Here is a 17,668-nt window from a genome sequence, read left to right on the forward strand (position 1 = left end):
TCCTGCACACCTGGTCCTTCAGGGGCACCATTACTTCATACAGGACCAGAGGGTCCCCCACACCTGCCCGCCCCCTATCCCTCAGAAACAGTACTTCTGTCTTGTAGGGATTCAGCCTCAGTGCTCAAAGGTAAATACTTAAATTGGTTACTGTTTCTTTAAATGGCAGTTGTGCGTAATACAGAAGCGTATACAGGACTGACTTGTAAAAGCATAGCTCCTAACCCTTTACATGTTAGTTACTCTTGTCCTTCTGCCTCAGCTAGTCAATCTCACCACTACCAGGTATTTCTGCTGGTTTGCTATGCACCAGGCTTGCAGGAAGTTCTCTTCTCTCTGGCCAGCTCCAGAAGCTGCTTGCTGAACTTCCCCACGCTGCTCACTGCACTTTAATAGCCTTTTCGTCAGTCTTCGCCTTTAGGTGCAGTTCATGCTAGTAGGAAAGACCAGATTTCATCATGTGTAGACAAAGTCTAGCTCTACTGAAGTTGATGAAGCAGTGCCACTTTCCCTCAATTGAGATAAGTTTCCAAACTTTTGATTAAGCTACTATTTATTGCCTTTAGCTAGATATGTTGCATTCCAACTACCTGACAGCAGTCAATCTTTTTATTTTTATTATTATGTTTAAAAATTTAACAACTTCCGGGTCGGCGCCATCGCCGAATGGCGGGCTCCCTCCGAGCTCCGGAGGGAGCCGGCTTGGCAGGGGCTGGGTCCTACCGCACCGGCGATGTGGGGACCCTTAAAAACCACGGCCAGATTGAGGCCGTGGACATGGAGACTCGGCTGGCACCGTTAGCGCCCTCCCGACTCGTGAAGGAGCCTTTTTAAAGGCTACGGATCGGGTGCCGGGGAGAAGCGTGGTGCTTTGAGTTCTCTGCTATCCCTGCCGAGCGCAGCCGCATGCCATCCGGCGGAGAGCGCTGACTTCTTCTATTGAAAATTCGGCTCTAAAGAAGAACCCGTGAGTAATTGGAATATGGACTAAAAAAAAAAAAGGGGATAAATTTTTAAAATTCGGAGCGAACGGGGGAGGTGGAAAAAAAGGAAGTCAGCCTACCCCTAAATTGTAGAAGAGCCAAAACAAAGGACTGGACAACTAAGATCGAGTGTAACCTTATCTTGCCGAATCAGCAACTTCGCGAGGGAAAATTATAAGATTGAGCTGGAGGAGAAAAGTGGAATTGTTTTTAAAAAAAAGCAACCCCCCCGGAATCCCTGGAGCGATTCGTGAAACTGCCTGGAGAAAAGTGATGGAGGTTTTGACAGCTGTCAAAGAGCTGTCAAAAAGGAAGATTAAAATAGAGACTTTGTTATGAGGACTTTGCCAGTTATATTTGTTACAAATTGAATACAAACTGTTTTAAATATCGGTCAACAAGCTACTTGGTCTGGTGGATGTGATTCTGGAAGGGAACTTTGTTACTGCAATCCACCTAGAGGAGCCGAGGGACATTGCATGTGTTTTTCACAGGAAATGTGAACAGTTGAATGGAACTTTCAATCTCCTGGGAAACTGCAGGAATGGAACACTATTTTGTCTACAGAGGTCTACATACTACAGGAAACAATGGAACTATTTGTTGGAAAATGAAAGGAACATGATGTAATGCTTTGCTTCAAGAATAACAAACCTCTGCAGAGACACTAGAAACTTTTGGAAAAAGAACATTTCTGTGGGAGAACAGAGAAATAAAAAGGAGGAGAATGATTGATAAGAACAAGGAAACAACAAGAACTGGACAGAACTGGGGGAACATTTGGGATATTCAGGTTTGACAAGCTTATGGATATAAAATTGGAGTTTTTACTCCTGGATATAAAAACCTGGATAGAAGAAATGGGCCCTTATTTGATAGACTCCTTCTACGATTGGACATCCGTAATTAAAGACTGGCAAAGAATCGGAGGGATATAGTATAATGTGGGAACTCCAGGAAGATATTAGAAGTGGAGGGATAGGTGAAACGCAAAGGGGAAAGAGGGGAGGGAAAATTGGAATCCAAAGGCTGTAAAATTATTATTTACATTTATCTTATTTTCATCTGTACTATGTTTGAAAGGGGGAAACCCGTGGAAGGGTAAAGATCGATCTTAGGGGACGAGAATTTGGATAAATTGGGTTATTGACGAAGAGTGTAATTTGGGGATAAGAATTTGTTGAATTTAATTGCTTATTTGGAAGATTTGGAACACAAGAGGGGGTAGGGAGGGGAAGTCCTAGTTATTGGCAATAGATTGGATTTAATTTGCTTTGATTTGTTCTAATTTGGAAAACCTTAATAAAAATTATTATAAAAAAAAAAAAATAAAAATTTAACAGAGTGATTGTCGAAGTAGGATGTGGTATTTTTGGTCTGCCAGTGTGGCATTTTGCTTGTTTTTCATTTGAAAGGCCTACCTCAGCTGTGTGATCATTGTCATCTTTGACTTGTGTTACCCAGGAAACAAGGGAACCTTTTTTATATTGCTGTGGTTCATTTTTTTCTCATTCCCTATTTATTCATTCTTTGCTAGCCTGTTTTGTTTAAGGGTGTATGCTGTAGTGTTTTGTTCTGTTAAATCACCACCAGTAAGCTTTCATTCTCTCTTTCATAAATGCTTCACATTACAGTGCTTTAACATATGGTGATTGTGACTCAGGGTTTATATTTACTTCGGTAAAACAGGGCTCTAGATAATGTATGTGCCATAATCATGCTGTAAAAAACAACAACCCTGTGCTTTAAGTACTGTAAAAATTCACATGCATGCTAAGTGCATGAGAACTGACATCTCCAAAGGAACCAAAATTGCAGTTTTGTAATTTATATTAAAATGACTAATGTTTTGGAGCCGTAGTTCTGAAATAATGCTGTGCCAAATTTTTGCAATTTTTGCTTTTTTATTGCTAAATAGCTGTTTCAGGGAGTGAAAGTGAGGTCCCCCCCCCCCGTGGGGAGCTTACCTTTAATCAATCAATTTCCATCTACTACTGCCTTCTCTTTTTTTAATGATTGTGTGCTCTACTATCCTAGCAATTCTTTGATGTCATTTTTCACCATAGGATTGCGGGAATCACATCCTGAATATGTTTACTTCACAGTACATAGGAACATAAATCATTGCCTTACACAGTCATACTGCTGGTCCTTCTAGCTCAGTGCTGTCTACATTCACCAGTAGAGGCTCTGCAGTCCCAGCCATGCTTGAAAATGCTTGTCTTTACTTGAGATAGTTTTGTATGCTAAGCATCTGCTGTACCATTGAGCAAAGGGGAAACCACAACACCGATCAGGTTTGCCCACAGGACAACATCATCAAGGCCAATCAGAGTCTTCGTATTTGCCTTGTTCTGAATGAGAGAAAGTATGATGCTATTGTTCAGAAAGCCAGACTGATGTTCTCTGTCTTACAACACAGCACTAGTGATTTCATTGTCTGCAAGTGCTCTGTTCATCAGCCAGTTTCAGTCTGCCAGCAGAAACCTGAACCTCGGGTCTTAGCCAAGATCAAGAGAAGGAAACAAAAAAGGAGTTTCATGAAAGAAAGTCATTTTTCTCCCTCCAAGGTAGAGCGGCCTTTATTGGGTGTCAATTGCATAAAATAATGAGATGAAATAACCAATTGCATAAAATTAAGAAAATCCAGGTCAAGGTATCAGAGGAAAACTGTTACCAGAAAATTCTAGAAACTTCTTGTTTACAACTCATCCCCCAAAAGGTAGAGAGTTGATAAACCCTTTCTACTAAATATGATTGTTTAAATTGGTTAGTTTTTCTGTACCCTGTTTCAGTAAATCCAGCTTTATAGTGTAAAGCTGCATAACTGTGCTTTTATGCTTTAATTACTGCTCCAAAAAAAGCAAGCTGCATGGCTGGGATTCTGCTTGGCATGTAATGTGAGACTAGTTACAGAATATGGATGGTTTTGCATACAAATGTGTATGTCGGTACAATACACTAATTGTTTCCAGGAGGAAATTTATTTGGATGTACATCTGAATGTATACCCACATGGTAGATATACAAATACATGCAACAGGATCTGAGTGAGGAGGTGGAAACATGGTTGCCATAGCAACCAGGATGCTCATTTCTTCCACCTGGTGCCCATCCTCTTGTGAAGAGTTCCATGCTCTTTCAAAAATAAATGCAACCTAGCATTGAAAAGTGAGAGGGCACATCTATTTAGATCTGTGATGAGTGTTCATGAAAATTATGCCACTGTTTCAGTTCAGAACAATTTAAAACTTGGTTCTACCATTAACCATGTGGTTCGTAAGAGACATGTTTCCAGGAACTTGCTTTCTTCGTTGAAAATATATCATAAATCACAAGAATTTATGAAATAGTGAATGGTTTGTGCTTATTCAGGGACCGTGTTTTAAGGGGTCTCAATTCCTTCGCCTCTTGTTTTCTGGGGACTGAAAGTGCCAGCGTGGTGTAGTGGTTAAGAGTGGTGGAACTTGTAATCTGGTGAACTGGGTTCACTTCCCCACTGTTCCGCATACACCTAATGGGTGACCTTGGGCTAGTCACGCTTCTCTGAAGTCTCTCAGCCTCACTCACCCCACAGAGTGTTTGTTGTGGGGGAGGAAGGGAAAGGCGATCGTTAGCAGCTTTGAGACTCCTTAAGGGGAGTGAAAGGCGGGATATCAAATCCAATCCCTTCTTCTTCTTCTTCTTCTTCTTCTTCTTCTTCTTCTTCTTCTTCTTCTTCTTCTGGCTCAGATGTGAGTCAGGTAAATAGGAAATCCTTGGCCACCCCTAAGGCATTTTCTTGAAAAATACTGCAGTCTCCCTCTAAGATCACACAGGAAACAACCTCAGACAGAGATGGTGTCAGGCAGTAGGGGTGGGCTTCAACTCAACAGTATCCCTAATCAAGAAAGAATCAAAGAGCTGGAAGGTCCACAAGGGTCATCTAGTTCAGCCCCCTGCAATTCAGGAAACTTTTGCCCAACGTGTGACTCAAACCCACAACCGTGAGAGAGTAAGCATCTCATGCTCTACTGACTCAACTATTCAGGCATTCATGACCGTATGCTAGAAGGCCCTATGCAAGCCCTCAAATCAAGCTCCTAAATGGAGGTTTCCTGGTGAAGGAGTCCTATGGACTATGACAGCCCTTCCCTTATTAATAACAGCACCACCAGACTATCAAGCATGATGGATTAATCTCCAGTGATACGTCTGAGGGGAGGGATATTATAGCAGTTAACAGATGGCAAGCATTTGGAAACCCCTCTCTGACCCACCCCTCCAGCCATGCCTACTTCCCCCCACCAACCACCAGACTGGCTGATATCTGTAGATGATTCTCACAATGTCACCCTGCTAAACACATCTTTCAAGAACTCGCACCCTGCCAGGCACTCACTGAAACCAGAGCTGGTATATTATGGAAAACTTTCCACTGACATTACTGGCAAGGGGGATCCCCTGCTATGTGTGTGGATTACCGCCACTTGTCGACTCACAGTTGTCATTGTGTCTGACACTGTGCCACTGCTTGCTGATAGAAGATTCATTCTACGTTTCTCTAGTTCCATAACCAAGAAATCTTACTCCACTTTCCTCAGACCAGCGTGTGTGTGTGTGTACCAATAGTTACAGACATCTAAGCCTCTTTTTGGAACAAAGGGGAATGAGCACAACAAGGTTGCTTTAGAAGCTGTATTGTTTGAAATGAGCACCCATTGTTGGTGCTGCCATGGAAATTATAATTTGAAAGCTCAAATTTTCCCCAGAGTATTGTATGTTGCTATAAGCCTGTGCAAGCCTGAACATTCTGAATGTCCATGGATTTCCCCCCCTATTCAGACCACTCTCCCTTGTTCAGCCTATTAGATTGGATTTCTCAATTCCCATATCCCACTGCTAGAGCCTTCACAACAGAGAAGCCTGTATACATAAGCTGATGAATCTTTGCTTTTGCTTATCCTTTCTTTTATGTGAAAAGGAAAAAAATTTTTTTCAAACACCATCAAACTACTCTGCATCCTTGCCAAACACATGTCAGAGGTTGGCAGTCGAGTGGTTCCATAATAATATAAAGCATTCAACAAAGTGCAAAAGAGGGGAGGGAGGGACCCAAGCTATCTGTATGTTAAAAAACAAAGCAATGGCTTTTAAGGGCTTTTAAAGGGGCAAATCTAAATGTTTGGACTGCTTTGGAAGAACATAAGAAACTTCCAGGCTAGAGAATTCGCCAGTCTAGCTTGGTATCATCTACCTAACTGACAGTGGCTTTCCAGGATCTAAGGCAATATCCTTAGGATCTTTCCTATCGCCACCTAGCTGATCCTTTTCAACTCAAAATGCTAGGGATTAAAATTGGGGCTTCTGAATAGGAAACACACGCACTGCCACTGAGTTACAATTTCAGTTGGAGAGAAGCAGGTTATAACCTTTTTGCTCCTGTTCTATAGTCTTCATCCAGATCGCCTCCAAAATTGCTAAGGAGAAGACTTATGGGCATAATTTGTACTCTTACCCCCCCCCCTTCTTAACTAATATCATTTTAGGAATAGAGAGGATTTTTATCTTGACCCATGGCTGCTTCTTACAAAGAAAAAATATATGAGGCGCTCAAGGCAGAGAGTACATAATGATTAAAAACTACTATCCTTTCCATCCCTATAACTGGGATTCCTTGAAAGCTTATCAGGGATCTTCACTGAGGAGATACATCTGCATTCCTGAAAGACATCTTACTTTCTTCCTGGACACAGACACAATTGAATATGACTTGGCTTGAATGGATAGTATAGGAAAGATTGGCATGCTATTTTTTGCAGAATAGAAAGAATACTACTTCACGTAGAATAGTTAGTGGTACAGCATATTCAATTCAGTACTGTTGCTCAATTAGTTCTTGTAGTTCACATGTTCTCTTAACCTGAACATATTTATTATGACTCACTGCAGTTAAGGATGCCTCCCCTCACACCTGGAATTTTAAAGGGTGGAATGCGTTGCATTTTACTACTAATGGTATGATTATTGAAAAATGCCATTAATTTTAAAGATGCACATATAATGGTGAAGTTGTAACTGTGGTGAATATGTTCTACCTAAGAGTGAGCTTGGGTGCCCAGATGCCTCTTACTTTGCAGGTGTAACAGGGCCACCTAAAAATAAGATCCAGAGAATTGCGTACATACACAAAAGTATATATAGGCTTCCTTGTTTTTGTAATCCTCTAGAACTCCCAAATAGACTGACAATGAAATTCCCAAAAGTACAGAATGTTGAGATGCCAGCTAGAAAATGCGAAAATTGGAGGTGAGGAGATAATTGAGGGAATGCGTGTGCACAAACCCCGTATAGCAGAGGTGGTAAACCTGAACCTCAGGATTCTCCCCTGGAACTGCTGTTTCCTCAGGCCACACCACTTCTCCATAGGCCATAGCCATTAATAGGCCTGCTCCATGCCCTCCTCGAGTCATTTGCCTGGCTACATTATATGCTTGAACATGGTTGCCTTAATAGCAAGAAGTATGTGTGAAAAATTGTGATTTTGGCATGGTTTGAACATAGCCTACTGTAAGGGATGTACAAACATATGTACCTCAGCCTATTCTGATATTGATTGGCACTTCCAACTGGTATTTTCTATGCCACTTCTTGTTGTTTAGTCGTTTAGTCGTGTTCGACTCTTCGTGACCCCATGGACCAGAGCACGCCAGGCACTCCCGTCTTCCACTGCCTCCCGCAGTTTGGTCAAACTCATGCTGGTAGCTTCGAGAACACTGTCCAACCATCTCTTCCTCTGTAGTCCCTTTTTGTGCCCTCAGTCTTTCCCAACATCACAGTTAGTTTATTTTGCAGAAGTCAATGTTCTGTTTCGTCAGTTGCTGATGAAGAAATGTACATTTTATTAACCCCCATAGCACACAATAGACATGCATACATCAGCCATCAACAGATATTTACAAATCAGTTAACTTCCTTGCATGTTCCGTTTCAGAGTTAATGACTTTCCACAGGTGTTGCCCTGTTAGTCTTCTGAAGCAAAAACAACAAAGAATGTTGTGACACCTTAAAGACAAAGTTAATGAAGTAGCTAATGACCCATCAGAAAGCTATCTACACCCACAATCTCTCCACCCAGCCAACTGTCTAAGCAAGAGGCATTATGACAGTGCAATGACACATTTCTGCCAAGCCAAAGCAGATGAGGATGTGCAGCAGGTCCAGAGAGGGGTGTGGCTTGATGAAGGGCATGGCCTAGGGTAAGTTGCTATAACTAGAGATTCTGCCCATCAGCTGGAAATTCTTCACCTCTGGTTTATTTTATAGTGGTATTTAAAACATATGAGTAGGCAGCATTGCTTTATACATGACATAAGGCTTTTGTTATGATCAACATAAGTGTGAGTACTCTCTTTCCCCCTCATTTTAATTCTGTGAACATAGATATGCTTAGAAAGAGTACCTGCTTATGCACCGAGACATGATTGAAGATGCAAGGAACAGGAAAGTAAATAGACATATTAAAAGAATCAACAAATCCAATGAGTTCACACAGTGTTTCATTAAAACACATCTGAGGTAACAAGAAAATTAACCTAGCAATTAAGTTCCTCCTGTGTTCATAATCATAACATCAAGTCAAAATTTCTTTCATACTCCTTGATTAAAGTAACATTCCATTTTTCATCCTTATTTAACTAATTTTGAAAAACAAGGAGTCACTAAACCCTTTAAGAAACCTCTGATACCTTTCCTTCAAACCTCCATTTAAGATATGATTATGCCTTAGTGTTCATAATATTATCTGTTTGAAAATATAGTAATAGAAGGTAAGGAAGAGGAGATGATAAGTTTTTACAGGCATGGATTTGTTGAGCAAAGAGGATCCAAAGGAATTTATATTCTGAGCCACCTTTGTTTGAGGACAACACCCTCAGTACTCCTGGACTAGAAAGCCCCTGCACAAATCTGGAGACATTCCTTCAGTCAGATGTTTTTGGTGGTGAATCAACAGTTTGCCATCATTCTTAGTGTTCTGTGAAATGATCTTGTGCAGGGATATTTTTTAATGAAAGGGGGCACTTTGGGTATAGAGTGAAATCTTTCCCCAAACTTCCCCTTTTCCATATCATTTGAATGCCTATCCATGATTGCTAGTTTCCCAAAACTCTCCTTTAGTTCAGTTGAGAAGTCCCTAGATGAGGCAGCATGGTGTTTGCCCTGCTTTGGTGGCTTGCTCAAGGGAGACAAAGTTTCTGTTGCCTGACTTGGAACCCCCATTTGATCATGGCACTTGATAACCACCTCTAGGGCCATTGAAAACCTCTGTAGGGTGTGTCTGGCTGGACTTGACTGGTTGTTCGATGGTCTTTTCCTGAGGCTGGAGTGGTGTGTCCTCTGGATGCCTTCTTTCCAGGCAGTGCTGGCTGCTTCATGACTTTGCCTTGCTGCTGACAGGAGCTCTGAGTCTTTCTATTGGTGTTGAGAGGAGAAAGGAGGTGAGATGGCATGAGCACCCTTGTTCGCTTTTTTTTTTTTTTAAGCAGAAACTCTTGAATTTCCTAATTGGAACTTACCAATGTAAATTGTAAGCAGAGTGCTCAGCTTATAGGATCCCACTCCTTGCTGACCTCCCTTTTCAGAAGCTAATCATATTTATAGTTATATAAGTAGTAGTAAAAGGGACATGGGTGGTGCTGTGGTCTAAACCACTGAGCCTTGGGCTTGCCAATCAAAAGGTCGGCAGTTCGAATCCCCGCGACGGGGTGAGCTCCTGTTGCTCAGGCCCTGCTCCTGCCAACCTAGCAGTTTGAAAGCATGTCAAAAAGTGCAAGTAGATTAATAGGTACCGCTCCAGAGGGAAGGTAAACGACATTTTTGTGTGCTGCTCTGGTTTCGCCAAAAGTGGCTTAGTCATGCTGGCCACATGACCCAGAAAAACTATCTGTGGACAAACGCCTGCTCTCTCGGCCTGTAAAGCAAGATGAGTGCCGCAACCCCAGAGTCATTTGCGACTGGACTTAACTGTCAGGGGTCCCTTTACCTTTAAGTAGTAGTAAAGAGCCAATGTGTTGTACCAGCAACATTGGTGCCAACTGTGAAGGAAGGCACACAAAGTTAGGCCTTGCTGCAGTTTCCTGAGGCAGTCAAGCCTCACTGCCTTCAGCCAGGCCACCAATGGGTTGTTAGGCCAGGTATAATGTACGCATTGCACAGAGTGTTGCTGGTGCACGGCTTCATCCATCCTACTGTTGAGTAGGTGGAGCGATTCCTGGTTAGCACCACTCAAACTGGAGTGAATGAGTGCCCTCTGGAGCTGCTTTCTGCTCTGTATAAAGAGTGACCAGCTGCTAATATCCCTTCACCATGCTGCTTCCCCCCTCTTTCAACTTTTTTGCTGCTCTTCACACAGCCTACTTGCCATTCAGGTGGCCAGGCGACCAGCTCCTCACTCCCCAATTCTTCTTCCATTGGTTGTTTTGCCTCACTCTGTCGTATCTTCAGCTTATTCCTCAAGCTTGCCAGTGCTACCTCTCTGAGATCTCCTGAGGGTTGTGCTGCTTGCAAGCTCTGGGAGTCCATATGTGCTTCCAGAGTAGACCTGGAAGGTGAAGTCTTTAAGCAGGTACACTCTGGAGCCCAGTACATCCAGTGACTAGCTCTGAGGCTATCATGGGATTTCCCAGAACCTCTACTCCCCCTGCCCCCCACACAATATAGAGTGCTGGAAACACCAGTTGCTCCTCTTCTTGCCACCACATTGGGTTGCAAAGGCCAATCCTGGTGAATCAGGGAATGGGGAATATCACACTGGATGTAAGATATGTTAGCTTTCAATGTAGCTTGAAAAAAAGATTGAAAAACAATTGTGTAATTGATGTATTTTTTTATAACAACTTTCAAAGTTGATATCATAATTTTTGAATAGCAAATCATTTCTTCCCAGTAGCAAAGTCACCTTACTCTTGATATTCCTGAAAGTTATCCATTTCGATTGATGGAATTTGTATTGACTGTGCATCATTACTTCAGATAATGCTACCTGGTTCATTGTCAAGTGTCACTAAGATAGTGGGGGAGAAGGAGAAGGGGGGGAAAGGACTGGAAGAGGAAGCAGATAGATTTGGACAAATACTATGACCCTTTTCCTCTTGATTCTAAAATACCTCAGAACAGTTGTTAGGCAGTATTGCTCTATTCCCATCACCCATATGTGCTGATTATTTTAAGAAGACATTGCTCTCTGTGATCTGTCATCTGGAGAAGTATAAAATGTCAGCCAGACAAGCACAGAAGAATTAGTATATGATCTGATGGGGATCAAGGACAGTAATATAATTCAAAATGCTATTCCTTACTAAATCCATCCGATTAGCGTTCATGAATTTTAGGAATACCTAGCTTTGTAAAAAGAAAGAAATCAATACTAATACTCATTGCATCATGCCAGTACATTTTCTTTACGCAAAGCACTTTAATGATCTCCCCATTTATTGCTTTAGCAATCTGTGAGATAAAGCAATTCTTGAAGGTTTGGCGACAGAATCTGAAACTGGATCTCAGTAGAGTTTGGTGACACTGATCCTGAGCGTTTGAAAGAAAATAACAATTTAGTATACTAGAGTAACACTTCCAGCTCTTGAACCACTAAATGTGTGGTGTCAATGGTGCATACACCCTGGAATGCCCATATTAAAGTTCAGTTTTACCCATCAATTGGTCAGAGGATTAAGGGCTTCTGAGATGTATGTGCATCTATATTGAAAGGTTTGTGACTAATAATAATTTATTTGTTGTACTTTGCCAATTTGACTGGGTTGCCCCAGCCGTTCTGGGCAGCTTCTAACATGGAACTTGCCTCTCCAGGTCAGGTTATTGGGGTTTTCTTTTCTTTTCTTGTTGTTGCTTTGCTTTGCTTTGGGTTTTTTGGCTTCCACCATCAAAATAAGTGGAATCTTAGGGGGCAAAAAGTTTTCCTTGGGCAGCTGCATCAGGTCCCGAACAGGGGATAAACCACTAATTTCAATGCAGTGCAATTACGACACTGTAGATTCTGTCCATCATTGGAATATGTTGAATCAAAGACAGCTTCATCTGGATATAGAATTGTAGAAACCGTGGAACAGCAAGCTCCTTTTCACAAAGTCCTGCTTGCTAAGGATTATTCTTCACAGTGTATTCTCCAGTGCTTTGTCTACTTTAGTAATACAAGCCTACTTTGTTTTTACATGTCAGGAGAAGATGTAAGCAGAGTGTAAATGTTTAATGAATTTTCTCTGTAAAGTTCAGGTGCTAAGCAAATATTTTTTGGCGGGGAAAACACAGCAGAACAAGTCAAGAGGAAGATTAAAAGGAATAAATAATGCTGCAAAAAAAATGAAGGTGTTGGATAGAAAACTAGATCTAGTGGTCTGAGGACAGATTTTACAAAATTTCTTACCACTTTCACTTTGGCCATGATTTTTTGTTCTTTAGATTGTATCTTTTCCATAAAGTAACCCATAAGAAACCCTAATGGAAGTGAGATGGATATGACGAGGATGGGGGTTACTATATCTACAGGAATATATATACAGGAAGGGGTCATGGGGTGTACTCCTCCTTCAGGCAACTCCTGAAGCCAAGCTAGCACCAAATGCATTGCTCTGCTTACATTTGGACCATATTAAAATGAGTACTGATTATGCAGACTAGCACCTCTAAGTGGGGACATGTGATCTAGTTGGTATAATGCCTAAGTGGCTGAAGTGCTTAAAATTCTGTTTCAGCCATGGACTTTCTGGGATATCATAAGTAAGCCACAATCTTTGAAGCTCAGCTGCATCCCCACACACTGTGGCAATAATAATCTGCTTTACAAGGTTGATGTAACGCAGGGATTGGGGGTGCTGTGCTACACCCATGAACCCTGATACTTGGCCATGCTAGGAGCTGGAGTTCAATAACATCTGAATGCCCAAAGGTTCCCCATCCCTGATGTAAGAATTTCTGTTGCAGAGCAGAGAGAAACACACTGAACATTGTAATGATGTATGAACACTAAGTCTCATCATTTACATAATCATGGCAGCTTTTCTTTCTTTTCTTTTTTACCACAAATGGATGATCAGCAGTGACCCCTGTAACTATGTCGTGGAGCTGATGGTTCTGAATGTTTTGGGTCATGAGGCAATTAGATGGTGAATGCTTGTTATATTAACCAGCACTCAGTTGTGAAACGTGGAATGGACTGTGTTTGATGAACAAGGCCTTGTCTCTTCCATAGAAAGCTCCTTTCCCATCTTTTTCCACTGCCTTTTGCATGTTATGTTTCTGAAACCATAGAAAGAAGTTTAATTACATCGGTTTAAGTGATGCTTTGTAGTTACTGATGACAATTCTGGTTACTATTAGCCAAAGTTCATTGTGTGATTATATACAGTAAAAGAATCATAGTCACAAATTTGTCTGACTTGAAGTGTTATGTATATTTTCCATAATTTCTGGGATGATTACTATAGCAGTAGTAGAATGGTCCTAAAGTATGTGACAAGTCTGTAAATGTGTAACAGGTACCTGTGAACTCATGTTGTTTAAGTTTCATCATCATAATTAAAAGGCTAATATTTCACAGGAAGTAGTATCATTTAAAATCTTCAGTTTTCATTTAGAGAGACATATGCTTCTGCCAGTTACTTCCCTGGCTTCAGCATTATGAAATTGTTAAATGTACTTCCAGGTAAATGTGGACATTTTTAGTCTCTTATGACCTCAAGAATTTGATTTCAGTATGGGTTGCTCTTGTGACCTTGATTAACCCTTTCCTGCAGATTGCTGCACAATAATTTTCAGCTTATCCTAGGAGGTCTTTCATTGACTTTTGGTAGACTTGATTGTAATCAATGTGCTGTTTACGTTTTGGTTGTATTGGGGGGAACATGATTTACAGCAAAGTTGAAAATGGTCTGTCTTGCATTTATTAAAGATTGTATTGAATGTGTTGTGATTACTTTTCTAACTCAAATGATAAAGGTGCTCCTGGGGTATAATAGTCTGAAGTGGGCGGAGGGAGAGGACTTGTCCCTGGCTTCCTAAGTCAGTCCCTGATTGTAATGATGCATTCCTGACTTAACACTTTCAGACAGTGGTAGTAGTGAACTGCCTGGCCCCCAACCTGGGTAGCCTCTATAATATACATTTTAGGCCAGAAACAAGTGTAATCAGTTGTGAGTGCTCAAAAATGCTACCTTTAAGACTGATTACAAACTGAAGTCTGAAAAATAAACATCTCATTTGAATTGTCCAACACTAGCTTTTTCAATAGATTCATAGATAAAATCAGACATTTTTATATCAAATGTTGTATTTGCTAAGAACAACTTGCCTTGGGCTCAAAAACCTTTGCAGTGCAATTTCATAGAGTAGCAAGGGCCTTCCCTTGTGTTTGCATTTTTTGCCTCCAAAAGTAGTAGATTGTTAACAAAATAGCAATGCATAATTGTATTACATATGTGGTGATTGAATTTCAGTTTACCAACTGATGTATAAAAGAGAAACAAAATCTTCAGTAGTAATTGTTTATGAATTTAATATATATGGCACCTGAGGGTTACTTGTATCTATGCATTACTTGACTCATTGTATCTGCACTCACTAACAGGTCTGCTTAAGGATTCTCTTATTACAGTTAATATAGTTTCTCTGAAAATGCTTACAAAATATGCACATTACACATAAAATAAACTTACAAAGCAAGTGAAAAGGGGAGCCCTGCAGCTCCTTAACTCAATTCCATTGTGTTTAATGATTGCAGCTATTAAGGCAAGGCAAAGTAGAGAGTATAAGATTGCCCAGAGACTAGTAGATCATGTTCTTCATGCGGCAGTGGGCAAAAGCATCCTGCATTAAGTCTGCTGAGAAGTATATTTTTGAAATTATCTACCTTTAGGGATATACAGCTCCTGTCCCCACCCCCTTCTAAATCTAAAATGTGCATTGAGGTCTATTCATGTTACTTATTCTAGAATTCTGCAGGACGTTGTTTGTAGCGGAACCAAACAGTAATTATATGTAAATGATTCATAAAGGTTAAGCCAAAGAGGCTTGGATCTTATGATTTGATAGTCTTAAAGTGTCACAAGATTCTTTGGTGTGTGTTTTTATATAATTTAATTTGGAATTAACCTGTTTAATTAGAAGACAACTGAGAGATCACACCCAAACTGCCTGGTATCTTATGGAGCTGGGGAGGGGCTAGTGAGATTCTAGAAGAAAAATGCCAGTGTTGACCTTTTCGGCGGACTTTTGTGTGGACTCTGCCCAGAAATAATGCAAGATGGTCTTAGTCCCCTCTCCATGCAAAACTAGGACAGTCCAGACTTTAATGAGTCCACACATCCCTAGTTTTAGGTGTGGCTTCTGAACAGGAGTCTCCCCTTGGTTTAATGACTTTATTTATTTATTTATTTATTTATTTATTTATTGTTATTTATTAAGTTTATATCCTAACCTTCCACCAAAAGGAGTCAAGGCTAAATTTGGGGTTGTATTCTTAGTATTCATTATGGTGTGAATTTTCAGTGCAAAGACTTGAATATTGTTCCATTGAGCTCACAACTGCCTATTAGATAGACAGTTAGAGAAATAGTGACTTATTCAAAGCCAGCTAATGAATGTCCAACATTATTATTTTTTACATTGTCAAACATGATGCTTTGTCCATTGCATCACTGCAGCTGTGCAATTTGCCTGACTCATCAAACAGACCATGACTCATCATCAGGCATGCATTGTGATTTTGTCAGGTTCTCAACAGCCCCCATCCTGCTCTTGGAGCTCCAAATAAGAAGTAGGAACAGGAGGGTTAGCAAATCTCTTAGTGTGATGCTTGGTGAGTTGAAGCTGTGCAGGCCTGGTAAACAGTGGTATCTCGGGTTACAGACGATTCAGGTTACACACTCCACTAACCCAGAAATAGTACCTCGGGTTAAGAACTTTGCTTCAGGATGAGAACAGAAATCGGGCGGTGGTGGTGCAGCGGCAGCAGGAAGCCCCATTAGCTAAAGTGGTACCTCTGGTTAAGAACAGTTTCAGGTTAAGTTCTTAACCTGAGGCACCACTATACAACAATACCAAGCAAAAATGGATACCTAACTAGTTAGTATACTGTAGAACTTATATGTGAAATTAACATTTGTTTCTAGATTCCCCATTCAAGTAGATAAACATATCTGCCAAAGCTTCATATATAGTTTCTGTGCACATAAAAATTATCTCGGTTATAACGTTTTTATAGAAAGAGAAAGTGACTTGAAGTTGATAGCAACTTCCCTGAGTTCTGCTTGATTCTTTGGTGTACTTCTTTGAAATGATAAAGAATTAGAGAAATAATAAATGCCAAAAAGCAAAATTATGGAATTTGAGACATTCCTTGACCTGCATCAAATGTTTGTGTCTGGTTTTTTTCCTCATCTGTCAATGCAAAAATCAGATGCCATTTAAGTGAAGGGTTAGAACCTATCTAGCTTCTTTTCCACTTGTTGCCTTCACATATTTTGAGGCAGGTGGAATCTTCTACTATAAGTTGAAGAGGTTGAAGCTTAAAGACATGTAATAAATAGGGGAGAAACTCCCACCTTCAAAACACTATTCCACAGCACCAAAAAGTGACCTCTCAGCACTTAGCAATATTGATTTTCAAAATCACATCTAATTTTCCAGCCATTTCTCTACACAATTTCAGTGAACTTCACAGGATGATTATTAGGCATTGTAAATCACTGATGCTTGAAACATTTACAAATTAATTAAATGATGGCAATCCGTGTAGAAATTGTTCTGCTCTGAATTATTACACAGAAGCTCCTATGTGTAAATGGTATGGTTGATTTGCCCTTCTACCAACCAATTCTTTGGGGGGTCTATAGATGCTTAGCTATTGCTCTTGTATGATGTCTTTCTGAAAATGAATTCTGCAATCAATATCTCCCACAGACTGTTAGTCTTCTAAAACATAGGTAGCCAACAAAGGGTTCCCCAGATGTTGTTGAACTACAACTCTATAGTACATTTCTACAACATATCTTTGGCACACTTTAGAGGCCCCAAAACAGTTTAAGTCATTAAATATATTAGTACGGTAAAAAACAGGAGCACTTCAAAATGCCAAAATAAGAAACAGATAGAAAACATTAAAAGTAAGGCAAATTAGAAAGATCTTGACTGCCCACCTGAAAAACATAAAAGGGGCTAGGTTATTCTCTCTTTAGAGATGTGGTCATAACCAAGATGCTGCCACCAAAAAGCCCTATCTTGAGAAGATCAATAAATGCTGAAAGTGTACTGTTAAGAGTATTGTGTAAAATTCATTTTTAAGTGGAATGGTAAGTTATGAAAAGCTGGAAGCTTTATACTGTGATTTGCAGTATTCTGTTTGAGGTGTTTTATTAAAGCACACTTTGTTGTTAATTTAGCACTAATTAGAGGTGGGCATTTCTTTATAAATTACTCTTGAAGCATTGGACTCTTTTTCCTTAGCATCAGCCATAAACTATGATGATCTACATTAGGCCTTCTTCAGTTTCCTCAGTTTCCTCACTGCCAAGTTTGCAAAGGACTTGCTGAATAAGAGCGAAAGTGTTTAGGATCAAAGCACTAAGGAAAGGCAAAAGATGGATGAAATGCATTAACACAGCGATAAGTGTCAAGTCCACTGAGAGCATTACAGT

General features: G+C 40.4%; 1 protein-coding gene across 6 annotated transcripts in view; it reads left to right on the forward strand.

Annotated features, from left to right (window-relative positions):
- The window catches only part of IL1RAPL1 (interleukin 1 receptor accessory protein like 1), a 642,787-nt gene that overhangs the window by 71,671 nt on the left and 553,448 nt on the right, over positions 1-17,668 (forward strand). The window contains exon 1 of one of the 6 annotated variants that reach the window (XM_083734320.1): positions 8,154-8,221. The exons of 3 other annotated variants lie outside the window; for them this stretch is intronic. The gene's annotated coding sequence lies outside the window, so the exon portion shown is untranslated. Of the gene's footprint in view, positions 1-8,153; positions 8,222-9,378; positions 9,461-17,668 lie in introns of those variants that run through there. 2 more of the 6 variants (XM_083734322.1, XM_083734323.1) reach the window with 2 other exon arrangements.

Source organism: Podarcis gaigeae, assembly GCF_964106915.1.
Source record: "Podarcis gaigeae genome assembly, chromosome: 4".
In the NCBI taxonomy this organism is placed as follows: Eukaryota; Metazoa; Chordata; class Lepidosauria; order Squamata; family Lacertidae; genus Podarcis; species Podarcis gaigeae.